The following is a 24,220-nucleotide window of genomic DNA, read 5'->3' as shown; positions in this document are numbered from 1 at the left end:
TTACTATCTTTTTTATTTAGGTAAATTGATATTTAATAAGTAGGGATGCAATTTTTATGTACCTATATCGTACTTATTCGTACCCACATAGATCTTTTTGGCCAACAGAATACACAAAGATGGTAAAATATGCAATAAAAAAAAAAAAAAAAAAAAAAAAAAACATTTTAAAAAGTTACCAATAAATTATTTGTATAAAATTGGAGGACATTTGATCGAGTCAAATAATAGACAAAATTGGACTAGTTTTATTGAATGATACTCGAATAATGACTGAACACTGAACAGAAGAAGGCAAATTTTCCGAATTTGGCATCATTCTTGAAACGAAAGAATCAGATATTTTTAAAACTTCAGATTTTTTTTTCAATTGTTTCAACTTTTGACTCGCAACAATTTATTAAATCATCAAAAAAAAGGCCTAAAATAGCCCAGTTCTATTTTGATGTTCTGCGGCAACCGAGACCATTGTCATTAAAATCCAAGACCAGAGTTCTAGGGTGTGTTTATTTTCCGGGAAATTTGTGATTTGAAAATATTTTCTTCTCGAATACATTAAGGCCAAAACATGGTATAAGATTTCATTTCTGAAACTCAGCTCATGTACTTAATAATCTATAATTTATAATTTGTTATGTAAATGTGTCAAATTTAATGTTGTGGTGTCCCTAGCCTTAGTAGCTGTATATGGCACCCATAAAATAAATAAATAAATAAATAAATAAATAAATAAATAAATAAATAAACTAGAAGAATATTTTGGAAAACAGTTGTGCCAATTTTTTGTTCATTTTAGTCAGTTTCAAAAAATTGACAAAAATTGAGTGGAGGAAAAGATGCATCAAAAATAGGTATCTGTATCTGTATCTACTTTCGATACCACTTCGTTTTCGTAGGCCGAGAAGGAACGGCGTTGCCCATCCTCTCATTACGTTTGATTTCTAGAGCCAATTCATTCGCCCATAGTGAAACCTGGCTCGGCTCAATCATGCGACTTCGGCCGAGATCTCATCACTCTAGCGATGATGTGCTTCGGCGAATCGCGACTTACTCGCGAAAAAAAAAAATGAAACTGCTTTAAGAAATCGCACTTGGCGAAATCCAAAGAACTCGAACCAAAATCCGTCATATTTCGTGGATTCAAGTTTGTACTCATTTATCTTTCAAATCAAACCGCACTGTACGTTTACGCATACGCATTGTTAACAGAATAAAAGACTATAAGTAAGTAGCTCATTTTGATTCTGTTTCTGTTTCATTCGCGTATAAAGAATGTACCAGTTCCTCGAGTATGTAGGTAATCCTACTCCTCTTGCTCCTCCTTTCAAAATGATAATGGTGATGAAATATTGGCACCACTGTCTTCTAAGATTATTCGATTAATTTCGGAAATAATTTTTCGATGTTTTGGCAAAGTTTAAGTGTAGGTATACCGTCGAGAAGCAAATACTTTCAAAACATGAATTTATCCAAAAATATGCGATTTACAAAAATCTTAAAGAAACGGATCAATTTGAACTCTACGCAGGTCTTGGTTTTTTGAGGGCAATGGGTCAGGTCGACGCAGCATCTCAAATACCATCATCTGGTGCTAGGCAATTTTTCTTAAAACAGGCTAGGTAAGCGTTAGAGCAAAAAACCCACGATTTTTTGAAAATACCTCCACTTTGAGGATCCATATTCCATTTATCTATTTTCTAGAGGCACTTCCGGAGTTAAAATGTATTCTGGGTGAATTCAACTCGATATCGAGGTGTCCTCTGAATTTTTATCAAAATTCTCCTACTTTCAAGACCATCCCCCCTTCTCTTCAAGGTATCCCTTCTCATACTTCGAATAAATACGAGTACTACAGGTCCAAAACTTTCAACCATTGTTTTTTTTTTTTTTTTTGAAATTTTCGACTTTGTGAAGTTCGCCTCCTTTTTCGGTCTCTGGTTTCTGTGTCGCGTTCATCGCTTAGCATACTGGAGAATTTGAAGAGGAGGACGACAGCAATTCTTCACATAGGTAAGTTGTTTTTTTCTTCATTTTAAAATTTCTTTGATCCCTAATATTCATACAAATCTATTTAAATCGATCAAACAAAGCCGGGGTAAGCCATAATTTTCAAGTTTTTTTTTTCTAATAAGCATTATTAACAACTTTCAAAGTTATTCTATGTAGAAGCTATGGTACTACCTTTTCTTTAAAAATCAAATAACAGTTTTAATAGCGACAATTCACCAGATTCTGCACATCAAATACACGTGCAAAAACAAACAAAGCAAGTAAGCCATAATTTTCAAATTTTTTTTCCTAATGAGCTTAGAAATAAATAAATCAAGTGATTAAACAATTATCCATTGAAAAACATTGTACCTATCGATTATTTTTACCCCGCAAACATTTTCAACATTCATTAAAAATGATCATATACCATTAGATGATGACAACTCTTCAAGAGCTATTGAAAAAAAAAAAAAAAAAAAAACACTCGCGAATTACGCACTGAATTAATTCTTACGAGATTACAAAATTATACGAAGAAACTTTCAGTACCAATGGAGGGAATCGAATCTCATATTTTAAGGTTCTTGACGAGTAAAAATCTATAATTTTTCTGATGAAATAATAAAAAGTTTCATTTCCAGAGCAATACATTTTACTACACATCTTTCAAAAAAATCATCGAGTTACCTGCAACCTCGTTACAAATTCTTTCGACCACAATATAGGTATGTCAACTAATCAGATAGGTATGTTGACACAAAACCGAATCATCTTGCACCGATTTCTCAATAGGTACTGATACACAAATACCACAACTCTTTACCCCACTTCTGTCATTAGAAGAAAAAAAACACCGGAAAATTCTCAATTGCACGAGTATAAGTAGGTAAGAACGAGTATAAATAAATGAATCATCCAATAATAACACGGATTTAACGATCATTTTCATATTATGTATTATGAAATGAAATAAATTGATTTTAACGTTTTACGATTATTAATTAGAAAGAAGAAGTAAAAAAAAAAAGGGTTGGTAAATCCACAATTAATAATTTACATAGGTAACTGCATAAGTACTATATCTTCGCTATATTATAGTCACCTGCGTAACAAAACATACGCACAGCAAATTGCATTAGGTTATCGAGGCATATAAAAGGAATCGCAGGTGAAGCGCAAATTCAGTATTAATTATCGAATCAATTATACGGTATAAAACTCGGTTTAACTCGACTCGTGTGGTTTTTTGTCCCTTTTTGTAATTTTTTTCCCCCTTCGGCATAATGAAGCCTGTTTTCTTTTATGTTGCGGTGGCAGTTTGCTTTGTTCATGCGAGTGTTGCTTTGCCTACTACAGCTGGACCGACTGAGTAAGTATGGATAATTTTTTTTTTACCTTTATGTTCCTATATGAAGATGAATATGGGGTTTCAGTTATGGGAGAAAGGTATTCGCTCGATTGAGCTTTCAAAAGGAAATTCACGAGTGGTCAGGAAGGTGTAAGAAGATCTTAAAATTGAAAACCAAAATACAGAAGTCATGAAGTATTTCTGTAGGATGTTACTTAATCAACAACTACTAAGAATCCAGTATTTTATACATCTCATCAGCCCCTCTCCCCTTGCATTTCTCAAGAAACACGCCAAATTATTTCTCAAATTTGAGATTTTTCACCTTTTTTCAAATCAAATCTAAATTATTTCACTTCAAACTCAACGAATTTTCGATGAAAAATGCAAAAAATTTAGGACATTTTTTTTACAATTTTCAGAACCGCTAACTCAAATGCAAAATTTTCCTCATTATTCACAGAAATTGCTGGATCTTTTTAACAGCCTATTTCCAAAACACGATAAAAAATACATAGCAATTCATAATAAGTTAAGAAGAAATTTGAGATGTGTAAGTAATTAATTTTCTTGACTGATGATTGACGAATAATTCACTGCGGAGGAACTAATCATAAGAACACGATGGCAGACATTTTCCAAGCATGAAAGGACAGAAATAATCACCCATATAATTCGTAATGAATTTTCATAGGTACATACTTAATAATACACAGAAATAATTGGTTAGGTATCGAGATACATAAAACATTCGCTCAAACATGTTTTTACAGAATCAATATTCAGTCATTTTCACGAAACTTTCTGACCTCACGACATTTCAAAAATGCATAAAGAGATCTAAAGTTGCTTGGAAGTTGGAATCACCTTCAATTAATATTGCAATGCAGTCTTAAGATAGCTCTGGTTTTACTTTGGCTCATATCAGCTCTTGCCTTATCTTGGCTCGTCAGCTCTTGTTTTGCCTTCACCTTTGGTACTGCTGTAGCTGAGCTTCAACACTCCAGTCCCGCCTTAATTTGGCTCCTATCTTTGTGTTTTGAGAAAAATAAAGGAAGCATCGTAATATGAAAGTTTGTTTTTTCGCCCCGAAAGCCAGAATTTTTTGGCTAAAATATTGAAGCGAGCATTTCAGTCGTACCTAATGCGTTAGAATCCTGATGTAAGACGGACAGCGGGGAGAAGCGTCGAATGCCCAAAAATTTTTAAAATACACTGAGAACGCACCTCGGGGAATAATTTGTCCTTACAAAATTGTCAACGCGGAAGCCGAAATACTGCACCACAGCATCAGCCATTAACTGAATTGCAAGAGTGTTTTTGCTTTTCGCTTTTTCTTATAAAAAGCGCCCCTATAAAGAGGTCATTTTGACCTTACAGCGTCTATTTGAGGGGATTCAATACACAGCAAAAAATTTTAAAGCAGTAAAACTGAAATGGGGAGATGATGGGAGGGGCATTTCGGACTGGCAGTGAGTTGAGAGACAGGAGTTCAAAATATCTCATAATTTGAAAAATCAGCACGTATTCGTCTACTTTCTAGCATTTTGTTGACGACTTTCTCAAAGACTGAACAACTCCCTTTATATAAGTATTGAAAAAAATTATGAGTTTTTCAACTCTCATCCATAGTCTATTCCAAGTCTCTCTCAGGTCCCTAATTAGAGTACTTATTTATGTATTTCAGTTTATAAAGCGGAGATGTCTACATTAAGTACTAAAATTTTGGGACATACATTTTGCATTACCCCGCATTACTTCACATCCAGTTTCATGAGCTAAAAAATACATTCGAATTTTGGGACATTCAACTCCCCTCCTCCCATTGCTCCACGCCGAGATCTTTAGGTAAGTAGAGGCACGCAAAACATAAATACTCAGAGCACTCATTTCCAACCAACTAGACAAAAAAATCTTCAATAAAGAAAATGTTCTATGTTTCTGAAAATATTGAGGGCATATGACCTTTTCTCTGAACAAGTTCACAATGAGGACGCAGTTATTTCTCAATATTTGAGGCACAGAGGCGGATGAGAGCCGTATTTCAAAAACATTATTGACTCGACTATTCACAGTTTTCCAGTTCAATTTTTCAAACCATTAAAAAAACATGACCTGTCCACAAAATAGCGGAATGGAATTGACATTTTTTTGAAAAAACATCAGCGATGAAATTCATTAAATTAAAAGAAATATTATGATTTTTTGCAGGGAGGTATTCATGAAGCTTGAATTAGAAGAGGAGGGTTGAAGTGGCTCTTATTTTGATAGTTACGATTTCATTGCCTCAACAGTGCAATCATCCATTCCATGTAGGCTTTCAGATGAAAAATCGACCATGATAAAATCGCAAAAATCGATTCATTGGTGATTTTCGATCACATTTATGATCAATCATATTTGAAAAATGAAAAATCCATTGAGAGCAATAATGATCGAAAATCGATAAATTGAATCCAAAAATCGATTTTTCGCTATTATCGATTTCATGTAGGTCCCTAATCGAATATAATCAATTAATCAAGATAAAAAATGGATTATAGCCAAAAATCGATTAATCAACCCTCCAAAAATCGATTCATTTGAGAGTTGCGGTCTCGTATGATCAAACACTTTTTAAATGGAAAATCAATATTTTTAGCCAACAAAATAAGACGTCTTCTGAATTGAAATTCGATTATGAACAACCAAACATCGGAAAATCGAATCTTCAAAAATCGATTTATTTGCGATTATCGATGTAATGTGATCGAACATGTTCGAAATTAAAGCTCAATTTTAGCTTCAAAAATAGATCCCCCCAGTCAAAAATCAATTAATTTCAATCATGGATCATTTTCAAAATCATAATACTTGTATTGTTTCTCTTCATCTTTATTTTGTATTATGTAGCAAAAATGAACAACTGTTGTCCTACTTTTTTTTATTTTGTTTAAGAAAACGATCTTTTAAAAACGATTTTCAAATTTTTGATTTTGATAGTAAATAATCGATCTCTTCAAGCTAGCCATCGACACGAGTATGAAAGGGAAAATTCGAAGCGAACAACATATTTTGTACATTTGGTTATTTAGGTAAGATATTTTTTCAAAAATCGATATTTTATGACGGATCGATTTTCGGATTTTTAAATCGATCATAACGAGTGATTCATCTTTGCAAAGATCATCAGCAGGATCAATTTCAAGGATTTTACTTATAGACCCGAGAAATTGATTGAAAAAAGTGATCATGAGTAGGTATCAAATATACAGGTTTTCAAAGACGTTGATTTTGATTCTGTTATCACTTTGGCTCAAAATTAGAAATCAAACCTCCAAGAGTCTCAGAGAATTGACCAAAAAATTTTGAAAAAATTCACGAGGCTAATAAAATACAGGTTTTTGGTGTCGCGTAGATGAGCACTACAGGCAGAGGTTTTTGGGGGTCAAAATTTCATGAAATGCAAAATGGATATCGAAACATAGGTTTTCAGAGACCTTGATTCTGATTTTGGAATCCCTTTGACCCTAAAATAAAAACTGATCGCATTTCCAAAAAATTTGGACCTCGAAACCTATCTCTTCAAGTGCATCAATTTCAATTTTTTGAAATGAACGGATTTCAGAACAAGTATCAACACTTTCAAAAACCCATAATTCGATAGGTACCCATATTGAATTTTTTCGAAAATCTGAGCTCCGAATTCCGTCCTGGATCACTCGATTTAGATTTTTGAAGTCAAAATGCGGATTCCACAGTCGAAATCAGTGGCTCCAACAACTCATAAAATGATACCCACAAACATTGATTTTTCTAAAATTTTTTGCTCGAAGCTTTCCTCTGGAGCTCTGAATTGAGCTCGTTCACTTTTTTTTTTTTAAACGAGCTATGTGATTTCCCATCTTTTCTCCATTTCCGAGTTATTCCACAATCTGAATACCTTGCATGATGAATATGGTACATGTGATTTTAATATCACGAGAATTCTCTGAGAAATGAGGAAAGAGAGAAATGGGTCAGACATTAAAAAATACTCGTATTCGGTATTTGTAATAACAGCAATTAGTCCAATTCAAAAACAAGTTGGAAAATCGATTTTAGCCTTCAAAATAAAACTTCTGCAGTGAAATTCAATTATGAACAACCAAACATCAAAAAATCGAATCTTGAAAATCGATTTATTTGCGATTATCGATTTCATGTGACCAGACATGTTCAAGAGAAAAATCAATTTCAACCTCAAAAATGGAGTCCCAGATCAAAACTCTATAATGAAAAGGAGCATCAATGGAATCTTAATTTAGTCACTTTCAGCGAACCGCTGATTGCAAGATAGTTTTTTCATCGACTAAACATAAATCCTAAAAATTGATTCATTCGCGATTATCGATGTAATGTGATCGAACAGGTTCGAAATTAAAGCTCAATTTTAGCTTCAAAAGACCCTGCTCGTCAAAAATCAGTTCATTTCGATCATGGATCAGATTAAAAATCATAGTTTGCCTTGTATTATTGTTTCTCTTCATCTTTGTTTGCATCATTTAGCAAAAGTGAAGAACCGTTGGCCAATCTTTTTTTCTTCAAGAAAACGATCTTTTGAAAACGATTTTCAAATTTTTGATTTCGATAGTAAGTAATCGATCCCCTCAAATTACTCATCGATATGAACGAAGACAATGTTGTCTAAAATATTTGTAGGTACATTTGGATATTTAGGTAAGATATTTTTTCAAAAATCGATACTTATTTTGTGATTGATCGGTTTTTAAAGTCGATCATAACGATTAATTCATTTTTTCAAAGATGATCAGCAGGATCAACTTCAAGGATTTCACGTCTTAATACCGAGAAATCGATTGAAAAAAGTGATCACTGGTATCGAATGAACAAGTTTTTACAGACGCTGATATTGATTCTGTTATCACTTTTGCTCAAAATTGGAAATCAAACCTCAAAGAGTTTCAGAGAATTGACCCGAAAATTTTGTAAAAATCCACGATGCTAATAAAATACAGGTTTTTGGTGTCGATGGCATTGATTCTAATTCTGGAATCTGTTCTATGCACATCAAAATCAAGGCCTCTGAGCGAATGAGGGAGCTTGGACATAAAAATATTGAAAAATACAACAATATGCGAATTGAAAAATAGATTTTTGAAGCACTAGGTAATTCTGATTCCTACATCAGCTTAACCTCAAAAACCGAATTTGAGCCCTACAGGTAAAGGTTTTGGGGGTAAAAATTTCATGAAATGTAAAATTGTTATCGTAATATAGGTTTTCAGAGACGTTGATTCTGATTTTGGAATCCTTTTGACCCTATGTAAAATCAAAACTGATTGCATTTCCCAAAAATTTGGTCCTCTAAACCTCTATCTTTAGATGGATAAATTTCGATTTATTGAAATGAACGGATTTCAGAACCAGTATCAACACTTTCAAAAGCCAATAATTCGATAGGTACCCATATTGAATTTTTTCGAAAATCTCAGCACCGAATTCCCTTCAGGATCACTCGATTTGGATTTTTGAAGTCAAAATACGGATTCCACAGTCGTAATCAGTGGCTCCAAAAACTCATAAAATGATACCCACAAACATTGTATTTTTCTAAAATTTTTTGCTCGAAGCTTTCCTCTGGAGCTCTGAATTGAGCTCGTTTTATGTGATTTCCCATCTTTTCTCCATTTCCGAGTTATTCCACAATCTGAATACCTTGCATGATGAATATGGTACATATGATTTCAATATCACGAGGAATTCTCGGAGAAATGAGGAAAAAGAGAAATGGGTCAGGCATTAAAAAATACTCGTACTCGGTATATTTGTAATAACAGCAATTAATCCAATTCAAAAACAAGTTAGAAAATCGATTTTAGCCTTCAAAATAAAACTTCTGAATTGAAATTCGATTATGAACAATCAAACATCGGAAAATCGAATCTTAAAAATCTATTTATTTGCGATTATCGATTTCATGTGACCAAATATTTAACCTCAACAAACTATCAGCGAACCGCTGATTGCAAGATATTTTTAGCGTATGTTTGAAGAAAAAATGAATGTGAAAACAATATGTATAGTTTTTTCACGCACCGCGCGAAAACTATAGTAATGGAGTCCTGGATGAAAATTTTATGATCAAACATCCACTAATCGAATTCTAAAACTCGATTCATTCGCGATTATCGATGTAATGTGATCAAACATGTTCGAAATTGAAGCTCAATTTTAGTTTCAAAAATAGACCCCCCTCCCCTCGTCAAAAATCAATTCACTTCAATCATGGATCATTTTAAAAATCATAGTTTGTCTTGTATTGTTTCTCTTCATCTTTGTTTGCATTATTTAGTAAAAATTAACAACTGTTGGTTTACTTTTTTTTCTTTGAAGGGTCTTTTGAAAATATATTATCAAATTTTCGATTTCGACAGTAAGGTAAATAATCGATCTCTCCAAAGCTATACACATCAACACTAATGTTTGTTCATTTGGTTATTTTGGTAAGATATTTTTTCAAAAATCGATATTTTATGATGGATCTGTTTCGATTTTTAAAATCGATCATAAAGAGTGATTCATCTTTTCAAAGACAATCAGCCGGATCAATTTCAAGGATTTCACTTTATACTCGTAGACTGAGAAATCTATTGAAACAAGTGATCACGAGTTACAAATATACCTGTAGGTTTTCAAGGACGTTGATTTTGATTCTGTTATCACATTGTCTTAAAATTAGAAATCAGACCTGCAAAAGTCTCAGAGAATGGGCCCAAAAATTTTTAAAAAATCCACGAGGCTAATAAAATACAGGTTTTTGGTGTCTATGACATTGATTCTAATTCTAGAATCGGTTCTACATCAAAATCAATGCCTCAGAGCGAGTATATAAGGGAGCTTAGACCTCAAAAAAATATTGAAAAATACAACAACACCCGCATTGAAAAATAAGATTTTCAAGAGCGCTGATTCTGGATCTTACTCCAGCTTTACCCCAAAAACCAAACTTGAGCCCTTCAGGGGGGGGAGGCTTGAGGGTCAAAATTGCATGAAATGCAAAATGGATATCGCAACATAGGTTTTCAGAGACGTTCATTCTCAGTTTGGAATCCCTTTGGACATAAAATCAAAACTGATCGCATTTCCCAAAAATTTGGACCTCTAAACCTCTCTCTTTAGGTGGATCAATTTCTATTTTTTGAGATGATTGAATTTCAGAATCAGTATCAACATTTTCAAAAACCTATAATTCGATAGATACCCATATTGAACTATTCGAAATTCTGAGCTCCGAATTCCCTCCTGGATCACTCGATTTAGATTTTTGAAGTCAATGCCGATTCCACAGTCGAAATCAGTGGCTTCAAAAACTCATAAAATGATACCCATCAAACATTGTATTTCTCTAAAATTTTTTGCTCGAAGCTTCCTCTGAAGCTCTGAATTGAGCTCGTTCACTTTTTTTTTTTAAAACGAGCTATGTGATTTCCCATCTTTTCTCCATTTCCGAGTTATTCAACAATCTGATTACCTTGCATGATGAATATGGTACATATTATGATTTTAATATCACGATGCGAAATGAGGAAAGAAAAAAATGAGTCAGGCATTAAAAAAATAGAGAATCGATTGCAAGATAGTTTTTGCGTTTGTTTGATGAAAAAACGTATGTGAAAACAATATAGTTTTTTCACACACCGCGCGAAAACTATAAAAATGGAGTCCTGGATGGAAATTCTATAATGATCGAACATATCCACCAATCGAAACCTAAAAATCGATTCAATCACGATTATCGATTTAATGTGATCGAGCATGTTCGAAATTAAAGCTCAATTTTAGCTTCAAAAAGAGACCCCCCCCTCGTCAAAAATCAATTCATTTCGATTATGGATCAGTTTAAAAATCACAGTTAGTCTTGTATTGTTTCTCTTCATCTTTGTTTGCATCATTTAGCAAAAATTGACAACTGTTGGCCTACTTTTTTTTTCAAGAATACTCGTACATATTACGATCTTAAAAGACTGGTAAAACCATTTATTGTACATCTGGTTATTTAGGTAAGATATTTTTTTAAAAATCGATATTTTATGATAGATCGGTTTCGATTTTTAAGATCGATTCAGTCATAACGAGTGATTCATCTTTTTGAAGATGATCAGCCGGATCAATTTCAAGGATTTCACTTTATAGACTGAGAAATCCATTGAAAAAAGTGATCACTAGTATCGAATAAACAAGTTCTCAAAGACGCTCATTTTGATTCTGTTAATCACTTTGGCTTAAAATTATGAATAAAACCTCCAAGAGCCTCAGAGAATTGACCCAACAATTTTGAAAAAATTCACGGAGCTAATAAATGGTACAGGTTTTTGGTGTCAATGGCATTGATTCTAATTCTGGAATCTGTTCTACATCAAAATCAAGGCCTCAGAACGAGTATAAGGGAGCTTAGACCTCGAAATATTGAAAAATACAACAACACATGCATTGAAAACTAGATTTTCAAGAGCGCTGATTCTGATTCTTACTCCAGCTTCACCCCAAAAACCAAACTTGAGCCCTTCAGGGGGAGGTTCGAGGGTCAAAATTACATGAAATGCAAAATGGATATCGAAATGTAGGTTTTCAGACACGTTGATTCTGATTTTGGAATCCCCTTTGACCCTAAAATCAAAACTGATCGCATTTCCCAAAAATTTGGACCTCCAAACTTCTCTCTTTAGGTGGATCAATTTCAATTTTTAGAGATGATTGGATTTCAGAATTAGTATCAACACTTTCAAAAACTTATAATTCGATAGATACTTACTCATATTGAATTTTTCGAAATTCAGAGCTTCGAATTCCCTCCCTTCTGGATCACTCTATTCGGATATTTGAAGTCAAAATGCGGATTCTATAGTCAAAATCAATTGCTCCTATATAAACTCCTAAATTGATACCCAAAACACCGCTGATTGCAAGATAGTTTCTGCGTTTGTTTGATGAAAAAATGAACGTGAAAATAATATATTTTTTTCACGCACCACGCGAAAACTATATAAAAATGGAGTCCTGGATGAAAATTCTATAACGATCAAACATCCACTAATCGAATCCTAAAAATCGATTCATTCGCGATTATCGATGTAATGTGATCGAATATGTTTGAAATTAAAGCTCAATCTTAGCTTCAAAAATAGACCTTCCTCGTCAAAAATCAATTCATTTCGATCATGGATCATTTTCAAAATCATAGTTTGTCTTGGATTGTTTCTTTTCATCTTTGTTTGCATCATTCAACAAAAATTAACAACTGTTAGCCTACTTTTTTTTTCTGTTTATAGAATATCTTAGAAGATTCGCTTAAAACCATTTATTGTACGTTTGGTTACTTAGGTACAAGATATTTTTTCAAAAATTGATATTTTATGATGGATTGGTTTTGATTTTTAAAATTGATCATAACGAGTGATTCATCCTTTCAAAGACGATCATCCGGATCAATTTCTAGGATTTCAGTCTATAGACTGAGAAACCGATTGAAAAAAGTGATCACTAGTATCGAATAAACAAGTTCTCAAAGACGCTAATTCACATTCTGTTATCACTTTGGTTCAAAATTAAGTTTTTGGTGTCGATGGCATTGATTCTAACTATGGAATCTGTTCTATGCGCATCAAAATCAAGGTCTCAGAGCGAATGAGGGAGACTTAGACCTCAAAATATTGAAAAATACAACAACACTTGCATTGAAAAATAGATTTTCAAGAGTGCTGATTCTGATTCTAACACCAGCTTTATCTCAAAAACCAAACGCGAGCCCTTCAAGGAGAGGTTTAGGGGTCAAAATTACATGAAATGCAAAATGAATATCGAGATATAGGTTTTCAGAGACGTTGATTCTGATTTTGGAATCCATTTAACCTTAAAATCAAAACTGATTGCATTTCTCAAAAATTTGCATCTCTAAACCTCTCTCTTTAGGTGGCACAATTTCAATTTTTTGAAATGAACAGATTTCAGAATCAGTATCAATAACACTTTCAAAAACTAATAATTCGATAGATACCCATATTGAATTTTTCGATATTCAGAGCTTCGAATTCCATCTCGGATCACTCGATTTAGATTTTTGGAGTCAATGCGGATTCCATAGTCGAAATCAGTGGCTCCAAAAACTCATGAAGTGATACCCACAAATTGCATTTTTCTAAAAATTTTTACTCGAAGCTTCCTCGTGAGAAGCTCTGAATTGAGCTCGATCACTTTTTGTTTTAAAACGAGCAATGTGACAACTGTTGTCCAAGCTTTTTTTTTCAAGAAAACGATATACGAGGACGATTAATTTAAACGAAAATAATTGTATGCACATTTGGTTATTTAGGTAAGATATTTTTTCAAAAATCGATATTTTATGATGAATCGGTTTTTGGATTTAAAAATCGATCATAACGAGTAATTCATCTTTGCAAAGATCTATAGCAGGATCAATTTCAAGGATTTTACTTATAGACCGAGAAATTGATTTAAAAAAGTGATCACGAGTATCGAATATACAGATTTTTCAAAGACGCTGATTTTGATTCTGTCATCACTTTGGTTTAGAATTAGAAATCAAACCTCAAAGAGTCTCAGAGAATTGACCCAAAAATGTTGAAAAATTCACGAGGTTAATAAAAAATAAGTTTCTCATATCGATAGCATTGGTTTTAATTCTGGAATCAGTTCTAGGTACATCAAAATCAAGCCCCCAGAGCGAATGAGGAAGGCTTAGACCACAAAATATTGAAAAATGCAACAATTATACGTGTATTGAAAAATAGATTTTCAAGAGCGCTGATTCTGATTCTTACATCAGCTTTATCTCAAAACCAAAATTAAGTCTTTCATGGAGAGGCTGGGAGGGGGGTGGTCAAAATTTCATGAAATGCAAAATGGATATCGAAATGTAGGCCTTCAGAGACGCTGATTCTGATTTTGAAATCCCTTTGACCCTAAAATCAAAACTGATCGCATTTCCCAAAAATTTGGACCTCTAAATCTCTCTCTTCAAGGGGATCAATTTCAATTTTTTGAAATGAACGGATTTCAGAATCAGTATCAACACTTACAAAACCCTATAATTCGATAGATACCCATATTGAATTTTTTCGAAATTCTGAGCTCCGAATTCCCTCCTGGATCACTCGATTTAGATTTTTGAAGTCAATGCTGATTCCACAGTCGATATCAGTGGCTCCAAAAACTCATAAAATGATACCCACAAACATTGTATTTTTTCTAAAATTTGTTGCTCGAAGCTTCCTCTGAAGCTCTGAATTGAGCTCGTTCACTTTTTTTTTAAAAAACGAGCTATGTGATTTCCCATCTTTTCTCCATTTCCGAGTTATTCAACAATCTGAATACCTTGCATGATGAATATAGTACATGTGATTTTAATGAGAAATGAGGAAAGAGAAAAATGGGTCAGGCATTAAAAAAATACTCGTAGCCGGTCTTTGAAATAACAGAAATTAATCCAATTCAAAAACAAGTTAGAAAATCGATTGCAAGATAGTTTTTGCGTTTGTTTGATGAAAAAATGAATGTGAAAACAAAATAGTTTTTTCACACACCGCGCAAAAACTATAAAAATGCAGTTCTGGATGAAAATTCTATAATGATCAAACATCCACTAATCGAATCCAGGAACACAAGCTTTTAATGCAAGTTTTACTTTAAAATGTCTCAATGATCAAGTCCACTGGGAAAAAAACTTGCTGAGATTTTCGTCGTATAATTTATTAGTCGATAGTTTAAGAAAAGTTCCAGAAAATCGATTCATTCGCGATTATCGATGTAATGTGATCGAACATGTTTGAAATTAAAGCTCAATCTTAGCTTCAAAAATAGACCCCCCCCCTCGTCAAAAATCAATTCATTTCGATCATGGATCATTTTCAAAATCATAGTTTGTCTTGTATTGTTTCTCTTCATCTTTGTTTGCATCATTTAGCAAAAATTAACAACTGTTGGCCTACTTTTTTTCTTTTTTTCACAGCATTAAGATGAAAAGTCGTTCAAATCTATTTGTACATTGGATATTTAGGTAAGATATTTTTTTCAAAAATCGATATTTTATGATGCATCGGTTTTCAGTTTATAAAATCGATCATAAGGAGCTAGTGATTCATCTTTTCAAAGATGATCAGCAGGATCCGTTTCAAGGATTTCACTTATAGACCGAGAAATCAATTGAAAAAAGTGATCATGAGTATCAAATATACAGGTTTTCAAAGACGTTGATTTTGTTCTGTAAATCACTTCGGCTCGAAAATAAAAATCAAATGAGTGTGAAAACAATAATATACAGTTTTTTCACGCACCGCGCGAAAACTATAGAAATGGAGTCCTGGATGAAAATTCTATAATGATCAAACATCCACTAATCGAATCCTAAAAATCGATTCATTCGCGATTATCGATGTAATGTGATCGAACATGTTTGAAATTAAAGCTCAATCTTAGCTTCAAAAATAGACCCCCCTCGTCAAAAATCAATTCATTTCGATCACGGATCATTTTAAAAATCATAGTTTGTCTTGTATTGTTTCTCTTCATCTTTGTTTGCATTATTTAGTAAAAATTAACAACTGTTGGTTTACTTTTTTTTCTTTAAAGGATCTTTTGAAAATATATTATCAAATTTTCGATTTCGATAGTAAGGTAAATAATCGATCTCTCCAAGCTATAGACATCAACACTAAGAATTAAAATATTTTGATGATAACTGTTTGTTCATTTGGTTATTTTGGTAAGATATTTTTTCAAGAATCGATATTTTATGATGGATCTGTTTCGATTTTCAAAATCGATCATAAAGAGTGATTCATCTTTTCAAAGACAATCAGCCGGATCAATTTCAAGGATTTCACTTTATACTCGTAGACTGAGAAATCTATTGAAACAAGTGATCACGAGTTACAAATACCTACACTCTACAGGTTTTCAAAGATGTTGATTTTGATTCTGTTATCACATTGTCTTAAAATTAGAAATCAGACCTCCAAAAGTCTCAGAGAATGGGCCCAAAAATTTTTTAAAAAATCCACGAGGCTAATAAAATACAGGTTTTTGGTGTCTATGACATTGATTCTAATTCCGGAATCTGTTCTACATCAAAATCAATGCCTCAGAGCGAGTATATAAGGGAGCTTAGACCTCAAAATATGGAAAAATACAACAACACCCGCATTGAGAAATAAGATTTTCAAGAGCGCTGCTTCTGATTCTTACACCAGCTTAACCTCAAAAACCAAACTTGACCCCTACAGGGAGAGGTTTGGGGGTCCAAATTTCATTAAATTCAATATGGATACCGAAATGTAGGTTTTCAGAGACATCGATTCTGATTTTGGAATCCCTTTGACCCTAAAATCAAAACTGATTGCATTTCCCAAAAATTTGCACCTCTAAATCTCTCTTTAGGTAGCTCAATTTCAATTTTTTGAAATGAAAGTACTATTTCAGAATCAGTATCAACACTTTCAAAAACCAATAATTCGATAGGTACCCATATTGAATTTTTTCGAAATTCTGAGCCTCGAATTTCCTCCTGGATTACTCGTTTTACATTTTTAAAGTAAATGCGGATTCCACAGCTGAAATCAATGGCTCCAAAACCTCATAAATTGATACAAACATTGCATTTTTCTCAAATTTTCTGCTCGAAGCTTTCCTCTGGAGCTCTGAATTGAGCTCGTTCATGCACTTTTTTTTAACAGGGTGTCCACTCATTTCTGGAAATGATTTTCCCTGACTTTTCCAGGTTTTCCAGACCTATTTTTCTATTTTTCCAGACCATTTTTCTCAATTTGCTATGCTCACCCCATACTTTAATTAAACATTTTGGGGGGGGGGGGTAATTTTTTTTCATAAGCTTCTCTTCGAACTGGATACTTCCTCGGATATAAAAAACAGCGTAACTTTGATTATCAACTCTTCTAATAATTAAAAATGCATCAAGTTTGGCCAATTGATAAAATACATGTATTCATATAACTTATGAAAATTGTTCTTTTCTTTTTCTGATTTTTGAAGGCCTCAAAATGTGAAATTTGTTCATTTTAAAATGAGAGGCAAATTGGCCCGAGCGAAGCGAGGGCGAGAACTTTCGAAAATTTGCATTTCAAGATGCCTGAAAACGAGTTTTTTTTTGAATGCAAAGAGTGTTTATTTTTTGGTTTTTTAAAATTTTAATATTGGAATGGATGTTTTTTTGAAGGAAGTTTACTCTTGAAAAAGAAAAGAGAACAGGCTCGAGCGAAGCGAGGGCGGAAGCCTCTGAGAATTTGAGTTTCGAGAGGCATAAAAACGAGGTTTTTTTTATGTGAGGACGAGTAGCTTTTTTTGGCTTTTAAAATTTTAGAATAATATTTGAATTATGTTTGGTTTTTTTAGTGAGGACGAGTAGCTTTTTTTTAGCTTTTAAAATTTTAGAATATTTGAATTATGTTTTGTTTTTTTTCGAAAAAAGTTGATTTTGAAAAAGAAAACAGAACAGGCCCAAGCGAGGGCGAAAGCTCTTGTAAATTTGTATGTACATTCGAGATGCTTAAAAACGATGTTTTTTTCGTGAGGAGTTCATTTTTTGGCATAAAAACTTGATTTTTATAATGTAGAAATTTTCATGTTGTCTTTGAAAGAGAAAAGAAAACAAGCCCGAGCGAAGCGAGGGCAAAAGCTTTTGAAAATTTGCGTTTCGAGAAGTGAAAAACAGTGTTTTCCTTTCATCACAGGTCCTTATTCAAAATTTTCAATTGATTCGTTTTTTCAAAATTCCAGGGATTTTGCGTGAAAATTACGAAATTCCCTGACTTTTCCAGACCGACCAAATTCCCTGACTTTTCCAGGTTTTCCAGGTTTTCCAGACCTGTGGACACCCTGTTTAAAACGAACCGTGTGATTTCCCAATTTTTACTTATCCATTTCCCAGTTATTCCACAATCTGAACACCATGATGAATGTGGTAGGTAGGTACATGTGATTTTAGTACATATAAAGAGAAAATTCTGTGAGAAATGAGGAAAGAGAAAAATGGGTCAGGAATTAGAAAAGTATTTCTGATTCCTTTGTTTACTTTTATTTTCTGGTATTTTCCAGTGAGGTAAATATGATGGAATTATGTACTATCGAATTCAGTAAATTGATTGAAATATCATAGCAGTAAGTTTGATTTATCTGTATCTATATTTTCAGCACAACCTCATCTGGTAAGATAATGCAAACAACCATCACGGGGAAGTCCTTACTGGAGACGAAAACAACGTCTGATGGAATCCGAGAAGATAAGACGACAATCGCTGAAAATCAAGATACATATATAACAGGTTCATCCACACCAGGACCAACTCGTACTACGACACTAAAACTCGAAAAAATCGATTCAACTCCAATTACACCTACAACTGCATCACCCGTTCCCGAAGAGTCGAGAACAACTGGAACTGGTATACCTGCAACCATAACCACCACCACAACTACGAAATGTTAAATTGATAATATTCGCCAACAACGTTCGCGAAATTATTATCCGATTTTAAATTACGAGTAGGTATTTCCGTATATTATGGTAGGTACTTTAAGAGCAGATTGCTTTAAAATTCGTCATTAGTAGGTTTGTTTGATCGATATGTAGTATTTGTTTACATGTGACGATATTATACCTCTATATACAAATGTAATTCGTTTTATAATGAAAATACACTGTAAAGATTTACGCGCTTGGAAAACTTTCATATATGAGCGGATTCTGCGATGGTATAAGCGGCGTACTTAAGCCGAAAAGCCTCACTCTCTGGAAGCTGTGTTCGAAAAAGGCATTCGGTATTCGGCATCCTGCACACCGTTGCTGGTACTCGTATAGTACTACAAAGGCGTATCATCGAATAAAATTGCCTGACGCTGGTTCACGCGACGACGATGAAATTGTTTTTCAGCCGAATAGAGCGATAAGATTAAGCTTTAAAAAAATTTCAAGCCGCATTTAATTTCGATTTTCGCGACGACGACGAAGGCGACGTCTTGATAAAAATCACCTTTCGCTGGAGGCAGCGTGCGCCAGTGCCACCCGAACCGAAAGCAAGAAGAAGAATTTAATCAAGCCAAAAATACGACAAGACGACTTCGCAGACGACGAGGCAGCAAAAGATGTTTCGATTTTATAACCCGTAAATTTCCAACACATTTCTTCGCATATACTGGCTGGCTGGCGTACCTACACATGTGAGCTAGGGTATGGGTTCGCCTCTCGGTCTCGGCTTCTTCCGTTCTCTGTAGAAACAGTATGTCTAGTCGAGTAGAAATAATCAGCCCTGGATTGTATTCAAAGAAACATATTTTTCACCTTCTATTTAACACTAAGACTAGAAACAATATGTAACCTGGTTAAAAGCTCAGGTAGGTACCTAGACCTAAATTTACCACCATACTACGTCTACATAATTTACATACGCACTTACTCAGGTCACCGTATTATAAACAATACGCTATACATCGCCAGACAAGGGTGAATATGCTGTAAAAGCTTCTTTCGTACTGGTAATTTCTCGCAAATAGTCGAGACTAAAATTACCATTATTCTGGACACTTATGATGGGGTGTTCGTAAATTACTAGTATAATGCATCGTAGGTAGGTACGAGTATTGGCCTTTTTACCCTCTTAATTTCGGATTTTTTTTTTCAATAGCTACACTGTATGATTTTTTTTTCACACGAAGAATAGTCTCGAATTTTTCAACCATTCGCTACGCGATATTTTATGGTAAGCGTAGATTATATATATAAAAAAAAGTTTCCCATTTTATGACGCAATATCCAAGTGTTGCGAATTTTACTGCGATAACGTTATTTATTGTTTTATGATAAGCAACAGCCAGCCGAGCCATCGTTAAAAGTAGGCTCGAGACGTTAAGGAAGAGCAAAGAGTTGTGATTTTAAGCAATTCGAATACTTCCTTCGAGATGAAGTTAATAATATAGCGTAGGTGGAATTTTACCTTGACATAATTGGAAAATTATCACGATAGAAGGGTGAGGAGGGAAGAGAGGAGAATGATATTAATTTTTGTTTATTTATGGGTATTTGCAGCGGGTAATTTTGTTTACTCATCTCGGAAGAAATTCAAGACGTCAACATGTACGTATGATCAATATATTACACTGAATCAACGTTCATTAACGAAAAACGTAAGGAGTTTTTTCAAGTAAATAGTATTCATTTTTTCACGCACAATACGTATTGTACCATCAATAGGGCTACAATCAAGGTTGATTGCAAAAAAAAAAAAAAAAATGTAGAACGATTTTGAGAAAATTTGCTGGAAAAAATTCAAGATGTCAACATACATCTTAAATAACATTGCTGACAGGCAAAAAAGTAAGTAACTTCAGTTACTTATTTTTACCAAAAAAGTAACCGAAAATTTTCAGTTTTGCAAATATTTTTATCAATATTCATTAGGGTGGTCCTTATTTTTGAAGTTGGTATTTTCCTCCCTCCCAGCTCCCAAAGTGGTGACCTCTAGTGAGAAAATAATTCCCCAATTTTTATTTTTTCCATTTTCAAAAAACTTGGGCTGCGGTGGGCCCCTCAATTTTCAAAAATTTTATAAAATACAAATTCACTGTAAAATCTTAAAATTTTGAAATTTCAAGTTCTGTTATCTCTAAAAAGCCTCTTTTGAGTAAAATAAACTCTCATCACAATTTTAGCTCCCTCCATCGGAAACCAAGCTGACCCCCCCTTCCTCCTAAAATAGCTGAAATTTAATAAGTACGAATTTCAGCTATTCTAAGGGACTGGCTTGATTTTCCAGGGAGAGGGTTAATATCCTCATGAGAGTTCATTTTATTCAAAAGAGACCTTTTAAAAAAAGTGTTGGAACTTGAGATTTTCATAATTTTTTTAAATTTTGCTTTGAAGTTGAATTTTTAAAAAATTTTGAAAATTAAGAGGCCAACCGCAGCCCGAGTTTTACAAAAATGGAAAAAATAAAAAATAGGGAATTATTTTCTCACCGGAGGTCACCACTTTGAGGGTTGGGAGCAGAAGAAATCGCGATTTTTTTTTGTCGTGTATTCGAAATGACCACCCTAATATTCATGCACGACGAATATTGAAAGCAGAAATTAAACGAGGAGGGGGCTAGAAACTTTTATAACATGAGAAAAAGTCAATACCTAAAACCATGAAAAAAATTCAATCCATTTCAAAAAAGTAAGTAAATTCATTTATTCATAACCGTATATGATTTGAAGAGGTATTCAATTTTCGCTCCAAGTACTCGTACCTCAAAAACAAAGCCTCTGACTACAAATTAAAATTTTTCAATTTTGAAATTATGAAAATCAACTTTCGACGTTAGTTATGTTACTTTTCGAATTATCAATTTTTTTCAAAACTTGGCCTCTCGCTTCGCTCCGGCAGATTAAAATTCTACTGTGCAATTTTTCAAAAATTTCCAAGAATGAAACATCAAGTTTAGAAATTCAAGATACACACAACCAAATCAATACTTTTACTTAGCAGGGGGTCGGTACCATTGCAAAAAAGTGTAAAATACCAACAAAAAAAAAAGGGTGCGAAATTTCATTCAAAAATAACAAAAACACAAAATTTTATCTTTGACGTTTTTTTATTGAAAATTAATTTTCGTATCTCACAAATTGTGAACTTTCAGAAGCTTTCGCCCTCCCTTCGTTCGGACAAAATTGAAAATATTCTGTTCTCTCTTTGAATTTGATTTCCAAAGGCCAAAAGGACAAAAAACACGAGAAAAATTGCGAATTCTTTACTATGTTGATATTTTAGTCCCAAATTTGCAATAGAACAATTCAATTGTTTTTTCAAGTACATACCTAATTATATGAAAGCGTCGTTTTTGAACATTTAAAATTATTAAACATTTTTGTTTCCAACTCCCCTTCCAAAAATTTTTCCAAACCATAGCTGATCGATTAGCATGAAAAATACTGGAGGGAGAGGAGAGGTCTTGGGTAAAAAATTGGGAAAATTCAAGTCTCTCGCCACCCCCCCCCCCCTCCTCCCCTCTATACATGATGATCTTTTTCAACTTCGACTTGTTTTCGCAACTCCCCAGCAAACTGTGCCAATTCATATCCAACCAAAGACCAGTTATCAGTGTGCAATACTTTGTTCGCTTTTTTAAAACCTGCATCACTATTCAGTATTCACGACTTTTGATTTTCATCTGCAGCGTGCTTCAGAAATAAACTCCATTCATCAGCGTGAGTCTGAGTTTCATCGAGGTTGATAACGGTAAATTTGAAGAGATGAAGCGGGTCCGCTGACTGCAAGATAGTTTCAGCCTGGCTTTGTGTTTTATTTTAGTGAAAAACGCAACACTAAAAATTTCAATTTTGTAACATAGCGAAATAACAGAATGAACAAAAAATTTGTTACGTACAACACCGATTTTTTTCAGCTGAGTGTATGATGTATTATTTTCTGTCAATATTGTTGTACTTCAACTTTAAAAATGTTCCTATAAAAAAAAAATGTTTTGACACTTGCGATTGTGTTTATTAAAAATCAATAAATTATTACGTGAACTTATGATCTGAAAACCAATAGATACCACCGCTGGAAAGGGCGTGACAATTGTGAATCAGATCATCAGAATAAGTGGTCAATAGTCCTTAATTAATTTCAAAATTTTCTCCTTTAAAATGATTTTCCAGTTTTTCTCTTTTACACAGCTACTTACCCATAAAAATCCTCAATTTGGGGGAATGAGGTGCGGTCGAATTTAAAAAACGTTTGCGCCATTCGATCAGGCGTAAAATTTTACGTCCCATAGCGAAATAAAATTTACAAGTCACTGCAGAAATTTGTTTAGGCGATGAACGTTTCAATCAATTATTCGCTACCTCGATTTTTTTTTGAGTAAATAGTATTAATTTTTTCATGTACAATCAGTACCATCATCAGAACATATACGATAGGAACGAAGTACATTAGGGTGGCGAGGAAAATTCAGGTAGAACGATTTTGAGAAAATTCGCTGGAAACCTTAATTTGAAATTGAAGAGTACCCTTGGAGAGAAGATGAGTATGGGCCCTCAAAAGGAGAGTATTTTTGAAAAAATCTCAACCTGTTTTGACGAGGGAAATGGCCCACTTCCAAAAAACAGTTTTCCTGATTCTGCGACGACTTAGACCATTGCCATCAAAATCCAAATTCACTCTAAGGGTTCCACCGAGCAGTTGAAAATTAGAAAATCGCTTACATGCTTTGGGGTAAAATTGGATATCGAAAATTTTTTCTTCCCCAATACATCTTATTAACCAAGCCAAAACATCGAAAGATATAGTTTCTGAAACTGGGGAAATATTTTGGAACGCGGGGGTGCCAATTTTTTGGGCATTATTGCCAATGATTTCAAAAAAATTGAGAAAAATATCCCAAAAACTTGACAATTTTTTACGGATTTTTAAAATTGGCAATAATGGCCGAAAAATTGGCACTATTGCGTTGTAAAATATTTCCCCAGTTTCAGAACTGATATCGCTTCCATGTTTTGGCATGATTAATGCGATATATTTGGGGAGAAAAAAAAGTTTTCAAAACCCAAATTTGCCCAAAAATATAAGCGATTTTCGAGCTTTCAACTGTTCAATAGTACCCTAAAAATGTTCTTGGATTTTGATGCGGAATGACCTAGGTCGACGCAGAATCTCAAATACCTACCATCATTCGGAACTGTACTATTCTTGGTGTTTCCTTTATTTTTCACGAAACAGATTGGGGAGGGGCTAGAGCGAAACGACCACCATTTTTTTTTTAGAAATGCTACCTCTTCGAGAACTCATATCTCCCTCCAGGGGCACGCACCTTCGCAACTAAAAATTTT

The 24,220-nt window shown here is 33.7% G+C and overlaps 1 protein-coding gene and 1 long non-coding RNA gene across 8 annotated transcripts in view; one reads left to right on the top strand and one right to left on the bottom strand.

The window, feature by feature from the left end:
* Window positions 1-24,220, bottom strand: part of Oct-TyrR (Octopamine-Tyramine receptor) — a 769,263-nt gene that overhangs the window by 496,428 nt on the left and 248,615 nt on the right. The gene's annotated exons all lie outside the window — the stretch shown is intronic.
* LOC135849996 (uncharacterized) lies at window positions 1,996-22,879 on the top strand. Of its 3 annotated transcripts, none has more exons than XR_010559636.1 (3): window positions 1,996-2,010; window positions 2,634-3,361; window positions 18,545-19,064. It is a non-coding gene; the product is annotated as an uncharacterized LOC135849996 (long non-coding RNA). The 3 variants fall into 3 exon arrangements; XR_010559635.1 differs by lacking the exon at window positions 1,996-2,010 and adding an exon at window positions 22,564-22,879 and having other exon boundaries at window positions 3,070-3,361; window positions 18,545-20,533; XR_010559634.1 differs by lacking the exon at window positions 1,996-2,010 and having other exon boundaries at window positions 2,017-3,361.

This window comes from Planococcus citri, chromosome 1 (assembly GCF_950023065.1).
Source record: "Planococcus citri chromosome 1, ihPlaCitr1.1, whole genome shotgun sequence".
In the NCBI taxonomy this organism is placed as follows: domain Eukaryota; kingdom Metazoa; phylum Arthropoda; class Insecta; order Hemiptera; family Pseudococcidae; genus Planococcus; species Planococcus citri.
Note: the sequence above shows the minus strand (reverse complement) of the source record. Positions and strands in the feature narration are given on the sequence as shown.